Consider the following 22009-nt stretch of genomic DNA (forward strand, 5'->3'; position numbering starts at 1 on the left):
AGTCGCCAGCACCCGGAGTACTTTTCCTCTAGTTTGATTCCTAGCTAGGTAAACCCGGACTTCGGAGGCTAGGTGGCAGCAAACGTGTTAAGCTTGTGGGGAAACCCTTTGACCAATGGGCCATATGCTTGTGCGTGTGGCCGGAGTTAGGCAGGAACTCTCCCACTCAGGGTTTTTACCTTTCGATAAGCTGTCCCTTTTGGCTGAAGCAGCGGGCGTGTCTGTATCACAGCCTGGGAAGCAGGGCCTGAGGGGAGGCTGCCAACTGACTAGCCTCCATTATAGGCAGCTGAGAAAATGGGGCAATTCTTATGGAACCCGCTTACAACGAAATGTTTCTCTTCAGAAGAGGGGATTTTGCTACCACACGTCAGCAGCTCCTCTCCCTCAGAGTGCTGTTCCTGTGTAGACTAGGGAAAACCACCATGGTCTCCAGCTTTTGAACGGCTCTTTTCCCAGTTGGTTTCATCCGTGAAAGAGCCAGAAGGGCTGATCTCAAGCAATCGGCCTGCACAACCTGAGTCCTTGGGGTCAGGCAGTCCTGAGTCATTGTGCCACCAAAAGAATGAAAGCAAAGTTGCCTGCCACAGGAAAGCACAGCGAGGCCTGGTGCTTTCTCTCGGAAATTGAAGTGGGCTTGAAAGGTGAGGCTTATACTACATTGTGGAAAAGCTCGTGGTTACGGCTATCTTTCTCCCTCTCTCTGTCCCGTCCCATGGGCTCAGCCGTGTGGGAATGCTGAGTGGGAGAGACCGCCTGTGTGTCGGGCTCAGAAGTCTTCTTCGCTTTAGGGCAATTACGTTTCTGTCTTACTTCGTGGAGGAAGAATGAGGGCGCCCAGAGATTTTCTGACATGAAATAACTAATGACAGAGCATCTGGAGGAGCTGGAAGGAGCCGAAAAGCCAGCATTCCGAAGGTGTCTGTGAGAGCTGCCAGACACTCTGCCGTCATAGGCCTAAGAATCTTTGTGACGGCATGGCAACACTTGGAATCCTAGGACACTGTGGAAGGGCGACTCGCAAACTGGGTGGAAGAAAGTTCCAAGCCCAGTGTTCTTTCATGTACCAAAGAGAACGCAAGTGTCTGAGGCTGGGAGCATTGTTGCTGGAGAGCACTGCATCCTCGTGGGCCTGTCGGCTACTTGCCTGTTTCCGACCCTCTCAGGAAACTCTTCCAAAACGCCGTTGGGGCCCGCTTAGAGAGCGAAGCTGCGAAGTGGATGCTCGGAATATTAACCTATTTACTGGCCCCGGGTCCCAAGCATCCATCCTTCTCTGGAGGGTACGTACCCCACCAAGGGATTCAAGCAGGGAGTATGCCTTGTACAACTTACACAGGAAACTGGGTTGAGATGAAGGGCCACGCTGCTTGTGCTCACACTACGTGCGCCAGAGAAGTTATGACGTAGCAGATATCAACCCCCTTTCTTTACACATGTGGACCCCAAAGAAGTGCTGGGCCGTGGGTGTTCTCAGGCCAAGAGCAGTCCTTGTTCTGGCCTTCACCTGCTCTGTGGATCAAAGGTTCTTTGACTCTGCTCCTTTGGAAGCCTTTCAGAGCTGACCCTATGCCTTGGCTGCTGAAGCACAGAGGCATAGAGGCCTTTCACCCTGAAGGCATGGGCTTGTTTCCCATGGAAAGAGTCTATGTCGCCCCTCCCCGGCTGGAAGCGTGTAAGTTGACACCATTTTTTCTGCCCATGGAAAATACAAGAAGGTGTACTCGGTTTGGGCTGCCTGGTAAAAGAGTTTGCAGTCGCCAGCACCCTGAGTACTATTCCTCAAGTTTGATTATTCCTAGCTAGGTAAACCCGGACTTCGGAGGCTAGATGGGAGCAAACGTGTTAAGCTTGTGGAGAAAGCCTTTGACCAATGGCAAAATGCTTGTGCTTGTGGCGGGGATTAGGCAGGAACTCTCCCACTCAAGGTTTTTACTTACGATACGCTTTCCTTTTAGGCTGAACCAGGCGACGTGTGTGTATCACATCCTGGGAAGCAGGGCCTGAGGGGAAACTGCCACCTGACTGGCCTCCATTATAGGCAGCTGACAAAACGGTCCCAAGCTTACGGAACCCACTTACCACGAAATGTTTCTCTTCAGAAGAGGAGATTTTGCTACCACGCGTCAGCAGCTCCTCTCCCTCAGAGTGCTGTTCTTGTTTAGACTAGGGAAAACCACCACGATTTCCAGGTTTTGAACGGCTCTTTTCCCAGTTGGTTTCATCCGAGAAAGAGCCAGAAGGGCTGATCTCAGGCAATCGGCCTGCACACCGTGAGTCCTTGGGGTAGGGCAGTCCTGAGTCAATGTGTCTCCTAAAGAACGAAAGCAAAGTTTCCTGCCACAGCAAAGCACAGAGAGGCCTGGTGCTTTCTCTAGGAAATTCAAGTGGGCTTGAAAGGTGAGGCCTAGACTACATTGTGGAAAAGATCGGGATTACGGCTACCTCTCTCCCTCTCTCTGCCCCGTACCCTGTGCTCAGCCGTGTGGGAATGCTGATTGGGAGAGTCTGCCTCTCTGCCGGGCTCAGAAGGCTTCTTCCCGTTTGGGCAATTCCGTTTGTGTCTTACTTCGTGGAGGAGGAATGAGGGCGCCCAGAGGTTTTCTGACGTGAAATAACTAATGACAGAGCATCTGGAGGAGCTGGTTTCTCGGTGGAAGGAGCCAAAAAGCCAGCATTCCTAAGGTCTCTTTGAGAGCTGCCAGACACTCTGCCGTCATAGGCCTAAGAATTGGCCCTTGTAACGGCACGGCAACACTTGGAATCCTAGGACACTGTGGAAGGGCGACTCGCAAACTGGATGGAAGAAGCTTCCAAGCCCAGTGTTCTTTCATGTACCAAAGAGAACGCAAGTGTCTGACGCTGGTAGCATTGTTGCTGGAGAGCACTGGCCTCCTTGTGGGCCTGTCGGCTACTTTCCTGTTTCCGACCCTCTCAGGAAACTCTTCCAAAATACCGTTGGAACCTGCTTAGAGAGCGAAGCTGCGAAGTGGATGCACAGAACATTAACCTAGATACCAGCCCAGGGTCCCCAGCATCCATTTTTCTCTGGAGGGTACTTACCCCACACAGGGATTCAAGCAGCGCGTTTGCCTTGTACAACTTACACAGGAAAATGGGATGAGACGTTGGGTCACTCTGCTTGTGCTCACACTACGTGCCCCGGAGAAGTTATGACGCAGCAGATGTCCACCCCCTTTCTCTACACATGTGGACCCCAAAGAGGCGCTGGGTAGTGGGTGTTCTCAGGCCAAGAGCAGTCCTTGTTCTGGGCTGCACATGCTTTGTGGTTCACAGGTTGTCTGACCCTGCTCCTCTGGGAGACTTTCAGAGCTGACGCTATCCCTGGGCTGCCCAAGCAAAGAGGCATAGAGGCCTTTCACCCTGAAGGCCATGGGCTTGTTTCCCATGGAGAATGTGTACGTCGCCCCTCCCGGGCTGGAGGCGTGTAAGTTGACACCATGTATTCTGCCCACGGAAAATCCAAGTAGGTGTACTCGATTTGGGCTGCCTGGTGAAACAGTGTGCAGTCGCCAGCACCCGGAGTACTTTTCCTCTAGTTTGATTCCTAGCTAGGTAAACCCGGACTTCGGAGGCTAGGTGGCAGCAAACGTGTTAAGCTTGTGGGGAAACCCTTTGACCAATGGGCCATATGCTTGTGCGTGTGGCCGGAGTTAGGCAGGAACTCTCCCACTCAGGGTTTTTACCTTTCGATAAGCTGTCCCTTTTGGCTGAAGCAGCGGGCGTGTCTGTATCACAGCCTGGGAAGCAGGGCCTGAGGGGAGGCTGCCAACTGACTAGCCTCCATTATAGGCAGCTGAGAAAATGGGGCAATTCTTATGGAACCCGCTTACAACGAAATGTTTCTCTTCAGAAGAGGGGATTTTGCTACCACACGTCAGCAGCTCCTCTCCCTCAGAGTGCTGTTCCTGTGTAGACTAGGGAAAACCACCATGGTCTCCAGCTTTTGAACGGCTCTTTTCCCAGTTGGTTTCATCCGTGAAAGAGCCAGAAGGGCTGATCTCAAGCAATCGGCCTGCACAACCTGAGTCCTTGGGGTCAGGCAGTCCTGAGTCATTGTGCCACCAAAAGAATGAAAGCAAAGTTGCCTGCCACAGGAAAGCACAGCGAGGCCTGGTGCTTTCTCTCGGAAATTGAAGTGGGCTTGAAAGGTGAGGCTTATACTACATTGTGGAAAAGCTCGTGGTTACGGCTATCTTTCTCCCTCTCTCTCTCCCGTCCCATGGGCTCAGCCGTGTGGGAATGCTGAGTGGGAGAGACCGCCTGTGTGTCGGGCTCAGAAGTCTTCTTCGCTTTAGGGCAATTACGTTTCTGTCTTACTTCGTGGAGGAAGAATGAGGGCGCCCAGAGATTTTCTGACATGAAATAACTAATGACAGAGCATCTGGAGGAGCTGGAAGGAGCCGAAAAGCCAGCATTCCGAAGGTGTCTGTGAGAGCTGCCAGACACTCTGCCGTCATAGGCCTAAGAATCTTTGTGACGGCATGGCAACACTTGGAATCCTAGGACACTGTGGAAGGGCGACTCGCAAACTGGGTGGAAGAAAGTTCCAAGCCCAGTGTTCTTTCATGTACCAAAGAGAACGCAAGTGTCTGAGGCTGGGAGCATTGTTGCTGGAGAGCACTGCATCCTCGTGGGCCTGTCGGCTACTTGCCTGTTTCCGACCCTCTCAGGAAACTCTTCCAAAACGCCGTTGGGGCCCGCTTAGAGAGCGAAGCTGCGAAGTGGATGCTCGGAATATTAACCTATTTACTGGCCCCGGGTCCCAAGCATCCATCCTTCTCTGGAGGGTACGTACCCCACCAAGGGATTCAAGCAGGGAGTATGCCTTGTACAACTTACACAGGAAACTGGTTTGAGATGAAGGTCCACGCTGCTTGTGCTCACACTACGTGCGCCAGAGAAGTTATGACGTAGCAGATATCAACCCCCTTTCTTTACACATGTGGACCCCAAAGAAGTGCTGGGCCGTGGGTGTTCTCAGGCCAAGAGCAGTCCTTGTTCTGGCCTTCACCTGCTCTGTGGATCAAAGGTTCTTTGACTCTGCTCCTTTGGAAGCCTTTCAGAGCTGACCCTATGCCTTGGCTGCTGAAGCACAGAGGCATAGAGGCCTTTCACCCTGAAGGCATGGGCTTGTTTCCCATGGAAAGAGTCTATGTCGCCCCTCCCCGGCTGGAAGCGTGTAAGTTGACACCATTTTTTCTGCCCATGGAAAATACAAGAAGGTGTACTCGGTTTGGGCTGCCTGGTAAAAGAGTTTGCAGTCGCCAGCACCCTGAGTACTATTCCTCAAGTTTGATTATTCCTAGCTAGGTAAACCCGGACTTCGGAGGCTAGATGGGAGCAAACGTGTTAAGCTTGTGGAGAAAGCCTTTGACCAATGGCAAAATGCTTGTGCTTGTGGCGGGGATTAGGCAGGAACTCTCCCACTCAAGGTTTTTACTTACGATACGCTTTCCTTTTAGGCTGAACCAGGCGACGTGTGTGTATCACATCCTGGGAAGCAGGGCCTGAGGGGAAACTGCCACCTGACTGGCCTCCATTATAGGCAGCTGACAAAACGGTCCCAAGCTTACGGAACCCACTTACCACGAAATGTTTCTCTTCAGAAGAGGAGATTTTGCTACCACGCGTCAGCAGCTCCTCTCCCTCAGAGTGCTGTTCTTGTTTAGACTAGGGAAAACCACCACGATTTCCAGGTTTTGAACGGCTCTTTTCCCAGTTGGTTTCATCCGAGAAAGAGCCAGAAGGGCTGATCTCAGGCAATCGGCCTGCACACCGTGAGTCCTTGGGGTAGGGCAGTCCTGAGTCAATGTGTCTCCTAAAGAACGAAAGCAAAGTTTCCTGCCACAGCAAAGCACAGAGAGGCCTGGTGCTTTCTCTAGGAAATTCAAGTGGGCTTGAAAGGTGAGGCCTAGACTACATTGTGGAAAAGATCGGGATTACGGCTACCTCTCTCCCTCTCTCTGCCCCGTACCCTGTGCTCAGCCGTGTGGGAATGCTGATTGGGAGAGTCTGCCTCTCTGCCGGGCTCAGAAGGCTTCTTCCCGTTTGGGCAATTCCGTTTGTGTCTTACTTCGTGGAGGAGGAATGAGGGCGCCCAGAGGTTTTCTGACGTGAAATAACTAATGACAGAGCATCTGGAGGAGCTGGTTTCTCGGTGGAAGGAGCCAAAAAGCCAGCATTCCTAAGGTCTCTTTGAGAGCTGCCAGACACTCTGCCGTCATAGGCCTAAGAATTGGCCCTTGTAACGGCACGGCAACACTTGGAATCCTAGGACACTGTGGAAGGGCGACTCGCAAACTGGATGGAAGAAGCTTCCAAGCCCAGTGTTCTTTCATGTACCAAAGAGAACGCAAGTGTCTGACGCTGGTAGCATTGTTGCTGGAGAGCACTGGCCTCCTTGTGGGCCTGTCGGCTACTTTCCTGTTTCCGACCCTCTCAGGAAACTCTTCCAAAATACCGTTGGAACCTGCTTAGAGAGCGAAGCTGCGAAGTGGATGCACAGAACATTAACCTAGATACCAGCCCAGGGTCCCCAGCATCCATTTTTCTCTGGAGGGTACTTACCCCACACAGGGATTCAAGCAGCGCGTTTGCCTTGTACAACTTACACAGGAAAATGGGATGAGACGTTGGGTCACTCTGCTTGTGCTCACACTACGTGCCCCGGAGAAGTTATGACGCAGCAGATGTCCACCCCCTTTCTCTACACATGTGGACCCCAAAGAGGCGCTGGGTAGTGGGTGTTCTCAGGCCAAGAGCAGTCCTTGTTCTGGGCTGCACATGCTTTGTGGTTCACAGGTTGTCTGACCCTGCTCCTCTGGGAGACTTTCAGAGCTGACGCTATCCCTGGGCTGCCCAAGCAAAGAGGCATAGAGGCCTTTCACCCTGAAGGCCATGGGCTTGTTTCCCATGGAGAATGTGTACGTCGCCCCTCCCGGGCTGGAGGCGTGTAAGTTGACACCATGTATTCTGCCCACGGAAAATCCAAGTAGGTGTACTCGATTTGGGCTGCCTGGTGAAACAGTGTGCAGTCGCCAGCACCCGGAGTACTTTTCCTCTAGTTTGATTCCTAGCTAGGTAAACCCGGACTTCGGAGGCTAGGTGGCAGCAAACGTGTTAAGCTTGTGGGGAAACCCTTTGACCAATGGGCCATATGCTTGTGCGTGTGGCCGGAGTTAGGCAGGAACTCTCCCACTCAGGGTTTTTACCTTTCGATAAGCTGTCCCTTTTGGCTGAAGCAGCGGGCGTGTCTGTATCACAGCCTGGGAAGCAGGGCCTGAGGGGAGGCTGCCAACTGACTAGCCTCCATTATAGGCAGCTGAGAAAATGGGGCAATTCTTATGGAACCCGCTTACAACGAAATGTTTCTCTTCAGAAGAGGGGATTTTGCTACCACACGTCAGCAGCTCCTCTCCCTCAGAGTGCTGTTCCTGTGTAGACTAGGGAAAACCACCATGGTCTCCAGCTTTTGAACGGCTCTTTTCCCAGTTGGTTTCATCCGTGAAAGAGCCAGAAGGGCTGATCTCAAGCAATCGGCCTGCACAACCTGAGTCCTTGGGGTCAGGCAGTCCTGAGTCATTGTGCCACCAAAAGAATGAAAGCAAAGTTGCCTGCCACAGGAAAGCACAGCGAGGCCTGGTGCTTTCTCTCGGAAATTGAAGTGGGCTTGAAAGGTGAGGCTTATACTACATTGTGGAAAAGCTCGTGGTTACGGCTATCTTTCTCCCTCTCTCTCTCCCGTCCCATGGGCTCAGCCGTGTGGGAATGCTGAGTGGGAGAGACCGCCTGTGTGTCGGGCTCAGAAGTCTTCTTCGCTTTAGGGCAATTACGTTTCTGTCTTACTTCGTGGAGGAAGAATGAGGGCGCCCAGAGATTTTCTGACATGAAATAACTAATGACAGAGCATCTGGAGGAGCTGGAAGGAGCCGAAAAGCCAGCATTCCGAAGGTGTCTGTGAGAGCTGCCAGACACTCTGCCGTCATAGGCCTAAGAATCTTTGTGACGGCATGGCAACACTTGGAATCCTAGGACACTGTGGAAGGGCGACTCGCAAACTGGGTGGAAGAAGGTTCCAAGCCCAGTGTTCTTTCATGTACCAAAGAGAACGCAAGTGTCTGAGGCTGGGAGCATTGTTGCTGGAGAGCACTGCATCCTCGTGGGCCTGTCGGCTACTTGCCTGTTTCCGACCCTCTCAGGAAACTCTTCCAAAACGCCGTTGGGGCCCGCTTAGAGAGCGAAGCTGCGAAGTGGATGCTCGGAATATTAACCTATTTACTGGCCCCGGGTCCCAAGCATCCATCCTTCTCTGGAGGGTACGTACCCCACCAAGGGATTCAAGCAGAGAGTATGCCTTGTACAACTTACACAGGAAACTGGGTTGAGATGAAGGGCCACGCTGCTTGTGCTCACACTACGTGCGCCAGAGAAGTTATGACGTAGCAGATATCAACCCCCTTTCTTTACACATGTGGACCCCAAAGAAGTGCTGGGCCGTGGGTGTTCTCAGGCCAAGAGCAGTCCTTGTTCTGGCCTTCACCTGCTCTGTGGATCAAAGGTTCTTTGACTCTGCTCCTTTGGAAGCCTTTCAGAGCTGACCCTATGCCTTGGCTGCTGAAGCACAGAGGCATAGAGGCCTTTCACCCTGAAGGCATGGGCTTGATTCCCATGGAAAGAGTCTATGTCGCCCCTCCCCGGCTGGAAGCGTGTAAGTTGACACCATTTTTTCTGCCCATGGAAAATACAAGAAGGTGTACTCGGTTTGGGCTGCCTGGTAAAAGAGTTTGCAGTCGCCAGCACCCTGAGTACTATTCCTCAAGTTTGATTATTCCTAGCTAGGTAAACCCGGACTTCGGAGGCTAGATGGGAGCAAACGTGTTAAGCTTGTGGAAAAAGCCTTTGACCAATGGCAAAATGCTTGTGCTTGTGGCGGGGATTAGGCAGGAACTCTCCCACTCAAGGTTTTTACTTACGATACGCTTTCCTTTTAGGCTGAACCAGGCGACGTGTGTGTATCACATCCTGGGAAGCAGGGCCTGAGGGGAAACTGCCACCTGACTGGCCTCCATTATAGGCAGCTGACAAAACGGTCCCAAGCTTACGGAACCCACTTACCACGAAATGTTTCTCTTCAGAAGAGGAGATTTTGCTACCACGCGTCAGCAGCTCCTCTCCCTCAGAGTGCTGTTCTTGTTTAGACTAGGGAAAACCACCACGATTTCCAGGTTTTGAACGGCTCTTTTCCCAGTTGGTTTCATCCGAGAAAGAGCCAGAAGGGCTGATCTCAGGCAATCGGCCTGCACACCGTGAGTCCTTGGGGTAGGGCAGTCCTGAGTCAATGTGTCTCCTAAAGAACGAAAGCAAAGTTTCCTGCCACAGCAAAGCACAGAGAGGCCTGGTGCTTTCTCTAGGAAATTCAAGTGGGCTTGAAAGGTGAGGCCTAGACTACATTGTGGAAAAGATCGGGATTACGGCTACCTCTCTCCCTCTCTCTGCCCCGTACCCTGTGCTCAGCCGTGTGGGAATGCTGATTGGGAGAGTCTGCCTCTCTGCCGGGCTCAGAAGGCTTCTTCCCGTTTGGGCAATTCCGTTTGTGTCTTACTTCGTGGAGGAGGAATGAGGGCGCCCAGAGGTTTTCTGACGTGAAATAACTAATGACAGAGCATCTGGAGGAGCTGGTTTCTCGGTGGAAGGAGCCAAAAAGCCAGCATTCCTAAGGTCTCTTTGAGAGCTGCCAGACACTCTGCCGTCATAGGCCTAAGAATTGGCCCTTGTAACGGCACGGCAACACTTGGAATCCTAGGACACTGTGGAAGGGCGACTCGCAAACTGGATGGAAGAAGCTTCCAAGCCCAGTGTTCTTTCATGTACCAAAGAGAACGCAAGTGTCTGACGCTGGTAGCATTGTTGCTGGAGAGCACTGGCCTCCTTGTGGGCCTGTCGGCTACTTTCCTGTTTCCGACCCTCTCAGGAAACTCTTCCAAAATACCGTTGGAACCTGCTTAGAGAGCGAAGCTGCGAAGTGGATGCACAGAACATTAACCTAGATACCAGCCCAGGGTCCCCAGCATCCATTTTTCTCTGGAGGGTACTTACCCCACACAGGGATTCAAGCAGCGCGTTTGCCTTGTACAACTTACACAGGAAAATGGGATGAGACGTTGGGTCACTCTGCTTGTGCTCACACTACGTGCCCCGGAGAAGTTATGACGCAGCAGATGTCCACCCCCTTTCTCTACACATGTGGACCCCAAAGAGGCGCTGGGTAGTGGGTGTTCTCAGGCCAAGAGCAGTCCTTGTTCTGGGCTGCACATGCTTTGTGGTTCACAGGTTGTCTGACCCTGCTCCTCTGGGAGACTTTCAGAGCTGACGCTATCCCTGGGCTGCCCAAGCAAAGAGGCATAGAGGCCTTTCACCCTGAAGGCCATGGGCTTGTTTCCCATGGAGAATGTGTACGTCGCCCCTCCCGGGCTGGAGGCGTGTAAGTTGACACCATGTATTCTGCCCACGGAAAATCCAAGTAGGTGTACTCGATTTGGGCTGCCTGGTGAAACAGTGTGCAGTCGCCAGCACCCGGAGTACTTTTCCTCTAGTTTGATTCCTAGCTAGGTAAACCCGGACTTCGGAGGCTAGGTGGCAGCAAACGTGTTAAGCTTGTGGGGAAACCCTTTGACCAATGGGCCATATGCTTGTGCGTGTGGCCGGAGTTAGGCAGGAACTCTCCCACTCAGGGTTTTTACCTTTCGATAAGCTGTCCCTTTTGGCTGAAGCAGCGGGCGTGTCTGTATCACAGCCTGGGAAGCAGGGCCTGAGGGGAGGCTGCCAACTGACTAGCCTCCGTTATAGGCAGCTGAGAAAATGGGGCAATTCTTATGGAACCCGCTTACAACGAAATGTTTCTCTTCAGAAGAGGGGATTTTGCTACCACACGTCAGCAGCTCCTCTCCCTCAGAGTGCCGTTCCTGTGTAGACTAGGGAAAACCACCATGGTCTCCAGCTTTTGAACGGCTCTTTTCCCAGTTGGTTTCATCCGTGAAAGAGCCAGAAGGGCTGATCTCAAGCAATCGGCCTGCACAACCTGAGTCCTTGGGGTCAGGCAGTCCTGAGTCATTGTGCCACCAAAAGAATGAAAGCAAAGTTGCCTGCCACAGGAAAGCACAGCGAGGCCTGGTGCTTTCTCTCGGAAATTGAAGTGGGCTTGAAAGGTGAGGCTTATACTACATTGTGGAAAAGCTCGTGGTTACGGCTATTTTTCTCCCTCTCTCTGTCCCGTCCCATGGGCTCAGCCGTGTGGGAATGCTGAGTGGGAGAGACCGCCTCTGTGTCGGGCTCAGAAGTCTTCTTCGCTTTAGGGCAATTACGTTTCTGTCTTACTTCGTGGAGGAAGAATGAGGGCGCCCAGAGATTTTCTGACATGAAATAACTAATGACAGAGCATCTGGAGGAGCTGGAAGGAGCCGAAAAGCCAGCATTCCGAAGGTGTCTGTGAGAGCTGCCAGACACTCTGCCGTCATAGGCCTAAGAATCTTTGTGACGGCATGGCAACACTTGGAATCCTAGGACACTGTGGAAGGGCGACTCGCAAACTGGGTGGAAGAAGGTTCCAAGCCCAGTGTTCTTTCATGTACCAAAGAGAACGCAAGTGTCTGAGGCTGGGAGCATTGTTGCTGGAGAGCACTGCATCCTCGTGGGCCTGTGGGCTACTTGCCTGTTTCCAACCCTCTCAGGAAACTCTTCCAAAACGCCGTTGGGGCCCGCTTAGAGAGCGAAGCTGCGAAGTGGATGCTCGGAATATTAACCTATTTACTGGCCCCGGGTCCCAAGCATCCATCCTTCACTGGAGGGTACGTACCCCACCAAGGGATTCAAGCAGGGAGTATGCCTTGTACAACTTACACAGGAAACTGGGTTGAGATGAAGGGCCACGCTGCTTGTGCTCACACTACGTGCGCCAGAGAAGTTATGACGTAGCAGATATCAACCCCCTTTCTTTACACATGTGGACCCCAAAGAAGTGCTGGGCCGTGGGTGTTCTCAGGCCAAGAGCAGTCCTTGTTCTGGCCTTCACCTGCTCTGTGGATCAAAGGTTCTTTGACTCTGCTCCTTTGGAAGCCTTTCAGAGCTGACCCTATGCCTTGGCTGCTGAAGCACAGAGGCATAGAGGCCTTTCACCCTGAAGGCATGGGCTTGTTTCCCATGGAAAGAGTCTATGTCGCCCCTCCCCGGCTGGAAGCGTGTAAGTTGACACCATTTTTTCTGCCCATGGAAAATACAAGAAGGTGTACTCGGTTTGGGCTGCCTGGTAAAAGAGTTTGCAGTCGCCAGCACCCTGAGTACTATTCCTCAAGTTTGATTATTCCTAGCTAGGTAAACCCGGACTTCGGAGGCTAGATGGGAGCAAACGTGTTAAGCTTGTGGAAAAAGCCTTTGACCAATGGCAAAATGCTTGTGCTTGTGGCGGGGATTAGGCAGGAACTCTCCCACTCAAGGTTTTTACTTACGATACGCTTTCCTTTTAGGCTGAACCAGGCGACGTGTGTGTATCACATCCTGGGAAGCAGGGCCTGAGGGGAAACTGCCACCTGACTGGCCTCCATTATAGGCAGCTGACAAAACGGTCCCAAGCTTACGGAACCCACTTACCACGAAATGTTTCTCTTCAGAAGAGGAGATTTTGCTACCACGTGTCAGCAGCTCCTCTCCCTCAGAGTGCTGTTCTTGTTTAGACTAGGGAAAACCACCACGATTTCCAGGTTTTGAACGGCTCTTTTCCCAGTTGGTTTCATCCGAGAAAGAGCCAGGAGGGCTGATCTCAGGCAATCGGCCTGCACACCGTGAGTCCTTGGGGTAGGGCAGTCCTGAGTCAATGTGTCTCCTAAAGAACGAAAGCAAAGTTTCCTGCCACAGCAAAGCACAGAGAGGCCTGTTGCTTTCTCTAGGAAATTCAAGTGGGCTTGAAAGGTGAGGCCTAGACTACATTGTGGAAAAGATCGGGATTACGGCTACCTCTCTCCCTCTCTCTGCCCCGTACCCTGTGCTCAGCCGTGTGGGAATGCTGATTGGGAGAGTCTGCCTCTCTGCCGGGCTCAGAAGGCTTCTTCCCGTTTGGGCAATTCCGTTTGGGTCTTACTTCGTGGAGGAGGAATGAGGGCGCCCAGAGGTTTTCTGACGTGAAATAACTAATGACAGAGCATCTGGAGGAGCTGGTTTCTCGGTGGAAGGAGCCAAAAAGCCAGCATTCCTAAGGTCTCTTTGAGAGCTGCCAGACACTCTGCCGTCATAGGCCTAAGAATTGGCCCTTGTAACGGCACGGCAACACTTGGAATCCTAGGACACTGTGGAAGGGCGACTCGCAAACTGGATGGAAGAAGCTTCCAAGCCCAGTGTTCTTTCATGTACCAAAGAGAACGCAAGTGTCTGACGCTGGTAGCATTGTTGCTGGAGAGCACTGGCCTCCTTGTGGGCCTGTCGGCTACTTTCCTGTTTCCGACCCTCTCAGGAAACTCTTCCAAAATACCGTTGGAACCTGCTTAGAGAGCGAAGCTGCGAAGTGGATGCACAGAACATTAACCTAGATACCAGCCCAGGGTCCCCAGCATCCATTTTTCTCTGGAGGGTACTTACCCCACACAGGGATTCAAGCAGCGCGGTTGCCTTGTACAACTTACACAGGAAAATGGGATGAGACGTTGGGTCACTCTGCTTGTGCTCACACTACGTGCCCCGGAGAAGTTATGACGCAGCAGATGTCCACCCCCTTTCTCTACACATGTGGACCCCAAAGAGGCGCTGGGTAGTGGGTGTTCTCAGGCCAAGAGCAGTCCTTGTTCTGGGCTGCACATGCTTTGTGGTTCACAGGTTGTCTGACCCTGCTCCTCTGGGAGACTTTCAGAGCTGACGCTATCCCTGGGCTGCCCAAGCAAAGAGGCATAGAGGCCTTTCACCCTGAAGGCCATGGGCTTGTTTCCCATGGAGAATGTGTACGTCGCCCCTCCCGGGCTGGAGGCGTGTAAGTTGACACCATGTATTCTGCCCACGGAAAATCCAAGTAGGTGTACTCGATTTGGGCTGCCTGGTGAAACAGTGTGCAGTCGCCAGCACCCGGAGTACTTTTCCTCTAGTTTGATTCCTAGCTAGGTAAACCCGGACTTCGGAGGCTAGGTGGCAGCAAACGTGTTAAGCTTGTGGGGAAACCCTTTGACCAATGGGCCATATGCTTGTGCGTGTGGCCGGAGTTAGGCAGGAACTCTCCCACTCAGGGTTTTTACCTTTCGATAAGCTGTCCCTTTTGGCTGAAGCAGCGGGCGTGTCTGTATCACAGCCTGGGAAGCAGGGCCTGAGGGGAGGCTGCCAACTGACTAGCCTCCGTTATAGGCAGCTGAGAAAATGGGGCAATTCTTATGGAACCCGCTTACAACGAAATGTTTCTCTTCAGAAGAGGGGATTTTGCTACCACACGTCAGCAGCTCCTCTCCCTCAGAGTGCTGTTCCTGTGTAGACTAGGGAAAACCACCATGGTCTCCAGCTTTTGAACGGCTCTTTTCCCAGTTGGTTTCATCCGTGAAAGAGCCAGAAGGGCTGATCTCAAGCAATCGGCCTGCACAACCTGAGTCCTTGGGGTCAGGCAGTCCTGAGTCATTGTGCCACCAAAAGAATGAAAGCAAAGTTGCCTGCCACAGGAAAGCACAGCGAGGCCTGGTGCTTTCTCTCGGAAATTGAAGTGGGCTTGAAAGGTGAGGCTTATACTACATTGTGGAAAAGCTCGTGGTTACGGCTATCTTTCTCCCTCTCTCTGTCCCGTCCCATGGGCTCAGCCGTGTGGGAATGCTGAGTGGGAGAGACCGCCTCTGTGTCGGGCTCAGAAGTCTTCTTCGCTTTAGGGCAATTACGTTTCTGTCTTACTTCGTGGAGGAAGAATGAGGGCGCCCAGAGATTTTCTGACATGAAATAACTAATGACAGAGCATCTGGAGGAGCTGGAAGGAGCCGAAAAGCCAGCATTCCGAAGGTGTCTGTGAGAGCTGCCAGACACTCTGCCGTCATAGGCCTAAGAATCTTTGTGACGGCATGGCAACACTTGGAATCCTAGGACACTGTGGAAGGGCGACTCGCAAACTGGGTGGAAGAAGGTTCCAAGCCCAGTGTTCTTTCATGTACCAAAGAGAACGCAAGTGTCTGAGGCTGGGAGCATTGTTGCTGGAGAGCACTGCATCCTCGTGGGCCTGTGGGCTACTTGCCTGTTTCCAACCCTCTCAGGAAACTCTTCCAAAACGCCGTTGGGGCCCGCTTAGAGAGCGAAGCTGCGAAGTGGATGCTCGGAATATTAACCTATTTACTGGCCCCGGGTCCCAAGCATCCATCCTTCACTGGAGGGTACGTACCCCACCAAGGGATTCAAGCAGGGAGTATGCCTTGTACAACTTACACAGGAAACTGGGTTGAGATGAAGGGCCACGCTGCTTGTGCTCACACTACGTGCGCCAGAGAAGTTATGACGTAGCAGATATCAACCCCCTTTCTTTACACATGTGGACCCCAAAGAAGTGCTGGGCCGTGGGTGTTCTCAGGCCAAGAGCAGTCCTTGTTCTGGCCTTCACCTGCTCTGTGGATCAAAGGTTCTTTGACTCTGCTCCTTTGGAAGCCTTTCAGAGCTGACCCTATGCCTTGGCTGCTGAAGCACAGAGGCATAGAGGCCTTTCACCCTGAAGGCATGGGCTTGTTTCCCATGGAAAGAGTCTATGTCGCCCCTCCCCGGCTGGAAGCGTGTAAGTTGACACCATTTTTTCTGCCCATGGAAAATACAAGAAGGTGTACTCGGTTTGGGCTGCCTGGTAAAAGAGTTTGCAGTCGCCAGCACCCTGAGTACTATTCCTCAAGTTTGATTATTCCTAGCTAGGTAAACCCGGACTTCGGAGGCTAGATGGGAGCAAACGTGTTAAGCTTGTGGAAAAAGCCTTTGACCAATGGCAAAATGCTTGTGCTTGTGGCGGGGATTAGGCAGGAACTCTCCCACTCAAGGTTTTTACTTACGATACGCTTTCCTTTTAGGCTGAACCAGGCGACGTGTGTGTATCACATCCTGGGAAGCAGGGCCTGAGGGGAAACTGCCACCTGACTGGCCTCCATTATAGGCAGCTGACAAAACGGTCCCAAGCTTACGGAACCCACTTACCACGAAATGTTTCTCTTCAGAAGAGGAGATTTTGCTACCACGTGTCAGCAGCTCCTCTCCCTCAGAGTGCTGTTCTTGTTTAGACTAGGGAAAACCACCACGATTTCCAGGTTTTGAACGGCTCTTTTCCCAGTTGGTTTCATCCGAGAAAGAGCCAGGAGGGCTGATCTCAGGCAATCGGCCTGCACACCGTGAGTCCTTGGGGTAGGGCAGTCCTGAGTCAATGTGTCTCCTAAAGAACGAAAGCAAAGTTTCCTGCCACAGCAAAGCACAGAGAGGCCTGTTGCTTTCTCTAGGAAATTCAAGTGGGCTTGAAAGGTGAGGCCTAGACTACATTGTGGAAAAGATCGGGATTACGGCTACCTCTCTCCCTCTCTCTGCCCCGTACCCTGTGCTCAGCCGTGTGGGAATGCTGATTGGGAGAGTCTGCCTCTCTGCCGGGCTCAGAAGGCTTCTTCCCGTTTGGGCAATTCCGTTTGGGTCTTACTTCGTGGAGGAGGAATGAGGGCGCCCAGAGGTTTTCTGACGTGAAATAACTAATGACAGAGCATCTGGAGGAGCTGGTTTCTCGGTGGAAGGAGCCAAAAAGCCAGCATTCCTAAGGTCTCTTTGAGAGCTGCCAGACACTCTGCCGTCATAGGCCTAAGAATTGGCCCTTGTAACGGCACGGCAACACTTGGAATCCTAGGACACTGTGGAAGGGCGACTCGCAAACTGGATGGAAGAAGCTTCCAAGCCCAGTGTTCTTTCATGTACCAAAGAGAACGCAAGTGTCTGACGCTGGTAGCATTGTTGCTGGAGAGCACTGGCCTCCTTGTGGGCCTGTCGGCTACTTTCCTGTTTCCGACCCTCTCAGGAAACTCTTCCAAAATACCGTTGGAACCTGCTTAGAGAGCGAAGCTGCGAAGTGGATGCACAGAACATTAACCTAGATACCAGCCCAGGGTCCCCAGCATCCATTTTTCTCTGGAGGGTACTTACCCCACACAGGGATTCAAGCAGCGCGTTTGCCTTGTACAACTTACACAGGAAAATGGGATGAGACGTTGGGTCACTCTGCTTGTGCTCACACTACGTGCCCCGGAGAAGTTATGACGCAGCAGATGTCCACCCCCTTTCTCTACACATGTGGACCCCAAAGAGGCGCTGGGTAGTGGGTGTTCTCAGGCCAAGAGCAGTCCTTGTTCTGGGCTGCACATGCTTTGTGGTTCACAGGTTGTCTGACCCTGCTCCTCTGGGAGACTTTCAGAGCTGACGCTATCCCTGGGCTGCCCAAGCAAAGAGGCATAGAGGCCTTTCACCCTGAAGGCCATGGGCTTGTTTCCCATGGAGAATGTGTACGTCGCCCCTCCCGGGCTGGAGGCGTGTAAGTTGACACCATGTATTCTGCCCACGGAAAATCCAAGTAGGTGTACTCGATTTGGGCTGCCTGGTGAAACAGTGTGCAGTCGCCAGCACCCGGAGTACTTTTCCTCTAGTTTGATTCCTAGCTAGGTAAACCCGGACTTCGGAGGCTAGGTGGCAGCAAACGTGTTAAGCTTGTGGGGAAACCCTTTGACCAATGGGCCATATGCTTGTGCGTGTGGCCGGAGTTAGGCAGGAACTCTCCCACTCAGGGTTTTTCCCTTACGATAAGCTGTCCCTTTTGGCTGAAGCAGCGGGCGTGTCTGTATCACAGCCTGGGAAGCAGGGCCTGAGGGGAGGCTGCCAACTGACTAGCCTCCGTTATAGGCAGCTGAGAAAATGGGGCAATTCTTATGGAACCCGCTTACAACGAAATGTTTCTCTTCAGAAGAGGGGATTTTGCTACCACACGTCAGCAGCTCCTCTCCCTCAGAGTGCTGTTCCTGTGTAGACTAGGGAAAACCACCATGGTCTCCAGCTTTTGAACGGCTCTTTTCCCAGTTGGTTTCATCCGTGAAAGAGCCAGAAGGGCTGATCTCAAGCAATCGGCCTGCACAACCTGAGTCCTTGGGGTCAGGCAGTCCTGAGTCATTGTGCCACCAAAAGAATGAAAGCAAAGTTGCCTGCCACAGGAAAGCACAGCGAGGCCTGGTGCTTTCTCTCGGAAATTGAAGTGGGCTTGAAAGGTGAGGCTTATACTACATTGTGGAAAAGCTCGTGGTTACGGCTATCTTTCTCCCTCTCTCTGTCCCGTCCCATGGGCTCAGCCGTGTGGGAATGCTGAGTGGGAGAGACCGCCTGTGTGTCGGGCTCAGAAGTCTTCTTCGCTTTAGGGCAATTACGTTTCTGTCTTACTTCGTGGAGGAAGAATGAGGGCGCCCAGAGATTTTCTGACATGAAATAACTAATGACAGAGCATCTGGAGGAGCTGGAAGGAGCCGAAAAGCCAGCATTCCGAAGGTGTCTGTGAGAGCTGCCAGACACTCTGCCGTCATAGGCCTAAGAATCTTTGTGACGGCATGGCAACACTTGGAATCCTAGGACACTGTGGAAGGGCGACTCGCAAACTGGGTGGAAGAAGGTTCCAAGCCCAGTGTTCTTTCATGTACCAAAGAGAACGCAAGTGTCTGAGGCTGGGAGCATTGTTGCTGGAGAGCACTGCATCCTCGTGGGCCTGTCGGCTACTTGCCTGTTTCCGACCCTCTCAGGAAACTCTTCCAAAACGCCGTTGGGGCCCGCTTAGAGAGCGAAGCTGCGAAGTGGATGCTCGGAATATTAACCTATTTACTGGCCCCGGGTCCCAAGCATCCATCCTTCTCTGGAGGGTACGTACCCCACCAAGGGATTCAAGCAGGGAGTATGCCTTGTACAACTTACACAGGAAACTGGGTTGAGATGAAGGGCCACGCTGCTTGTGCTCACACTACGTGCGCCAGAGAAGTTATGACGTAGCAGATATCAACCCCCTTTCTTTACACATGTGGACCCCAAAGAAGTGCTGGGCCGTGGGTGTTCTCAGGCCAAGAGCAGTCCTTGTTCTGGCCTTCACCTGCTCTGTGGATCAAAGGTTCTTTGACTCTGCTCCTTTGGAAGCCTTTCAGAGCTGACCCTATGCCTTGGCTGCTGAAGCACAGAGGCATAGAGGCCTTTCACCCTGAAGGCATGGGCTTGTTTCCCATGGAAAGAGTCTATGTCGCCCCTCCCCGGCTGGAAGCGTGTAAGTTGACACCATTTTTTCTGCCCATGGAAAATACAAGAAGGTGTACTCGGTTTGGGCTGCCTGGTAAAACAGTTTGCAGTCGCCAGCACCCTGAGTACTATTCCTCAAGTTTGATTATTCCTAGCTAGGTAAACCCGGACTTCGGAGGCTAGAAGGGAGCAAACGTGTTAAGCTTGTGGAGAAAGCCTTTGACCAATGGCAAAATGCTTGTGCTTGTGGCGGGGATTAGGCAGGAACTCTCCCACTCAAGGTTTTTACTTACGATACGCTTTCCTTTTAGGCTGAACCAGGCGACGTGTGTGTATCACATCCTGGGAAGCAGGGCCTGAGGGGAAACTGCCACCTGACTGGCCTCCATTATAGGCAGCTGACAAAACGGTCCCAAGCTTACGGAACCCACTTACCACGAAATGTTTCTCTTCAGAAGAGGAGATTTTGCTACCACGCGTCAGCAGCTCCTCTCCCTCAGAGTGCTGTTCTTGTTTAGACTAGGGAAAACCACCACGATTTCCAGGTTTTGAACGGCTCTTTTCCCAGTTGGTTTCATCCGAGAAAGAGCCAGGAGGGCTGATCTCAGGCAATCGGCCTGCACACCGTGAGTCCTTGGGGTAGGGCAGTCCTGAGTCAATGTGTCTCCTAAAGAACGAAAGCAAAGTTTCCTGCCACAGCAAAGCACAGAGAGGCCTGGTGCTTTCTCTAGGAAATTCAAGTGGGCTTGAAAGGTGAGGCCTAGACTACATTGTGGAAAAGATCGGGATTACGGCTACCTCTCTCCCTCTCTCTGCCCCGTACCCTGTGCTCAGCCGTGTGGGAATGCTGATTGGGAGAGTCTGCCTCTCTGCCGGGCTCAGAAGGCTTCTTCCCGTTTGGGCAATTCCGTTTGGGTCTTACTTCGTGGAGGAGGAATGAGGGCGCCCAGAGGTTTTCTGACGTGAAATAACTAATGACAGAGCATCTGGAGGAGCTGGTTTCTCGGTGGAAGGAGCCAAAAAGCCAGCATTCCTAAGGTCTCTTTGAGAGCTGCCAGACACTCTGCCGTCATAGGCCTAAGAATTGGCCCTTGTAACGGCACGGCAACACTTGGAATCCTAGGACACTGTGGAAGGGCGACTCGCAAACTGGATGGAAGAAGCTTCCAAGCCCAGTGTTCTTTCATGTACCAAAGAGAACGCAAGTGTCTGACGCTGGTAGCATTGTTGCTGGAGAGCACTGGCCTCCTTGTGGGCCTGTCGGCTACTTTCCTGTTTCCGACCCTCTCAGGAAACTCTTCCAAAATACCGTTGGAACCTGCTTAGAGAGCGAAGCTGCGAAGTGGATGCACAGAACATTAACCTAGATACCAGCCCAGGGTCCGCAGCATCCATTTTTCTCTGGAGGGTACTTACCCCACACAGGGATTCAAGCAGCGCGTTTGCCTTGTACAACTTACACAGGAAAATGGGATGAGACGTTGGGTCACTCTGCTTGTGCTCACACTACGTGCCCCGGAGAAGTTATGACGCAGCAGATGTCCACCCCCTTTCTCTACACATGTGGACCCCAAAGAGGCGCTGGGTAGTGGGTGTTCTCAGGCCAAGAGCAGTCCTTGTTCTGGGCTGCACATGCTTTTTGGTTCACAGGTTGTCTGACCCTGCTCCTCTGGGAGACTTTCAGAGCTGACGCTATCCCTGGGCTGCCCAAGCAAAGAGGCATAGAGGCCTTTCACCCTGAAGGCCATGGGCTTGTTTCCCATGGAGAATGTGTACGTCGCCCCTCCCGGGCTGGAGGCGTGTAAGTTGACACCATGTATTCTGCCCACGGAAAATCCAAGTAGGTGTACTCGATTTGGGCTGCCTGGTGAAACAGTGTGCAGTCGCCAGCACCCGGAGTACTTTTCCTCTAGTTTGATTCCTAGCTAGGTAAACCCGGACTTCGGAGGCTAGGTGGCAGCAAACGTGTTAAGCTTGTGGGGAAACCCTTTGACCAATGGGCCATATGCTTGTGCGTGTGGCCGGAGTTAGGCAGGAACTCTCCCACTCAGGGTTTTTCCCTTACGATAAGCTGTCCCTTTTGGCTGAAGCAGCGGGCGTGTCTGTATCACAGCCTGGGAAGCAGGGCCTGAGGGGAGGCTGCCAACTGACTAGCCTCCGTTATAGGCAGCTGAGAAAATGGGGCAATTCTTATGGAACCCGCTTACAACGAAATGTTTCTCTTCAGAAGAGGGGATTTTGCTACCACACGTCAGCAGCTCCTCTCCCTCAGAGTGCTGTTCCTGTGTAGACTAGGGAAAACCACCATGGTCTCCAGCTTTTGAACGGCTCTTTTCCCAGTTGGTTTCATCCGTGAAAGAGCCAGAAGGGCTGATCTCAAGCAATCGGCCTGCACAACCTGAGTCCTTGGGGTCAGGCAGTCCTGAGTCATTGTGCCACCAAAAGAATGAAAGCAAAGTTGCCTGCCACAGGAAAGCACAGCGAGGCCTGGTGCTTTCTCTCGGAAATTGAAGTGGGCTTGAAAGGTGAGGCTTATACTACATTGTGGAAAAGCTCGTGGTTACGGCTATCTTTCTCCCTCTCTCTCTCCCGTCCCATGGGCTCAGCCGTGTGGGAATGCTGAGTGGGAGAGACCGCCTGTGTGTCGGGCTCAGAAGTCTTCTTCGCTTTAGGGCAATTACGTTTCTGTCTTACTTCGTGGAGGAAGAATGAGGGCGCCCAG

The sequence above is a fragment of the Eschrichtius robustus genome, chromosome 14 (genome assembly GCF_028021215.1).
Source record: "Eschrichtius robustus isolate mEscRob2 chromosome 14, mEscRob2.pri, whole genome shotgun sequence".
Taxonomy (NCBI): Eukaryota; Metazoa; Chordata; class Mammalia; order Artiodactyla; family Eschrichtiidae; genus Eschrichtius; species Eschrichtius robustus.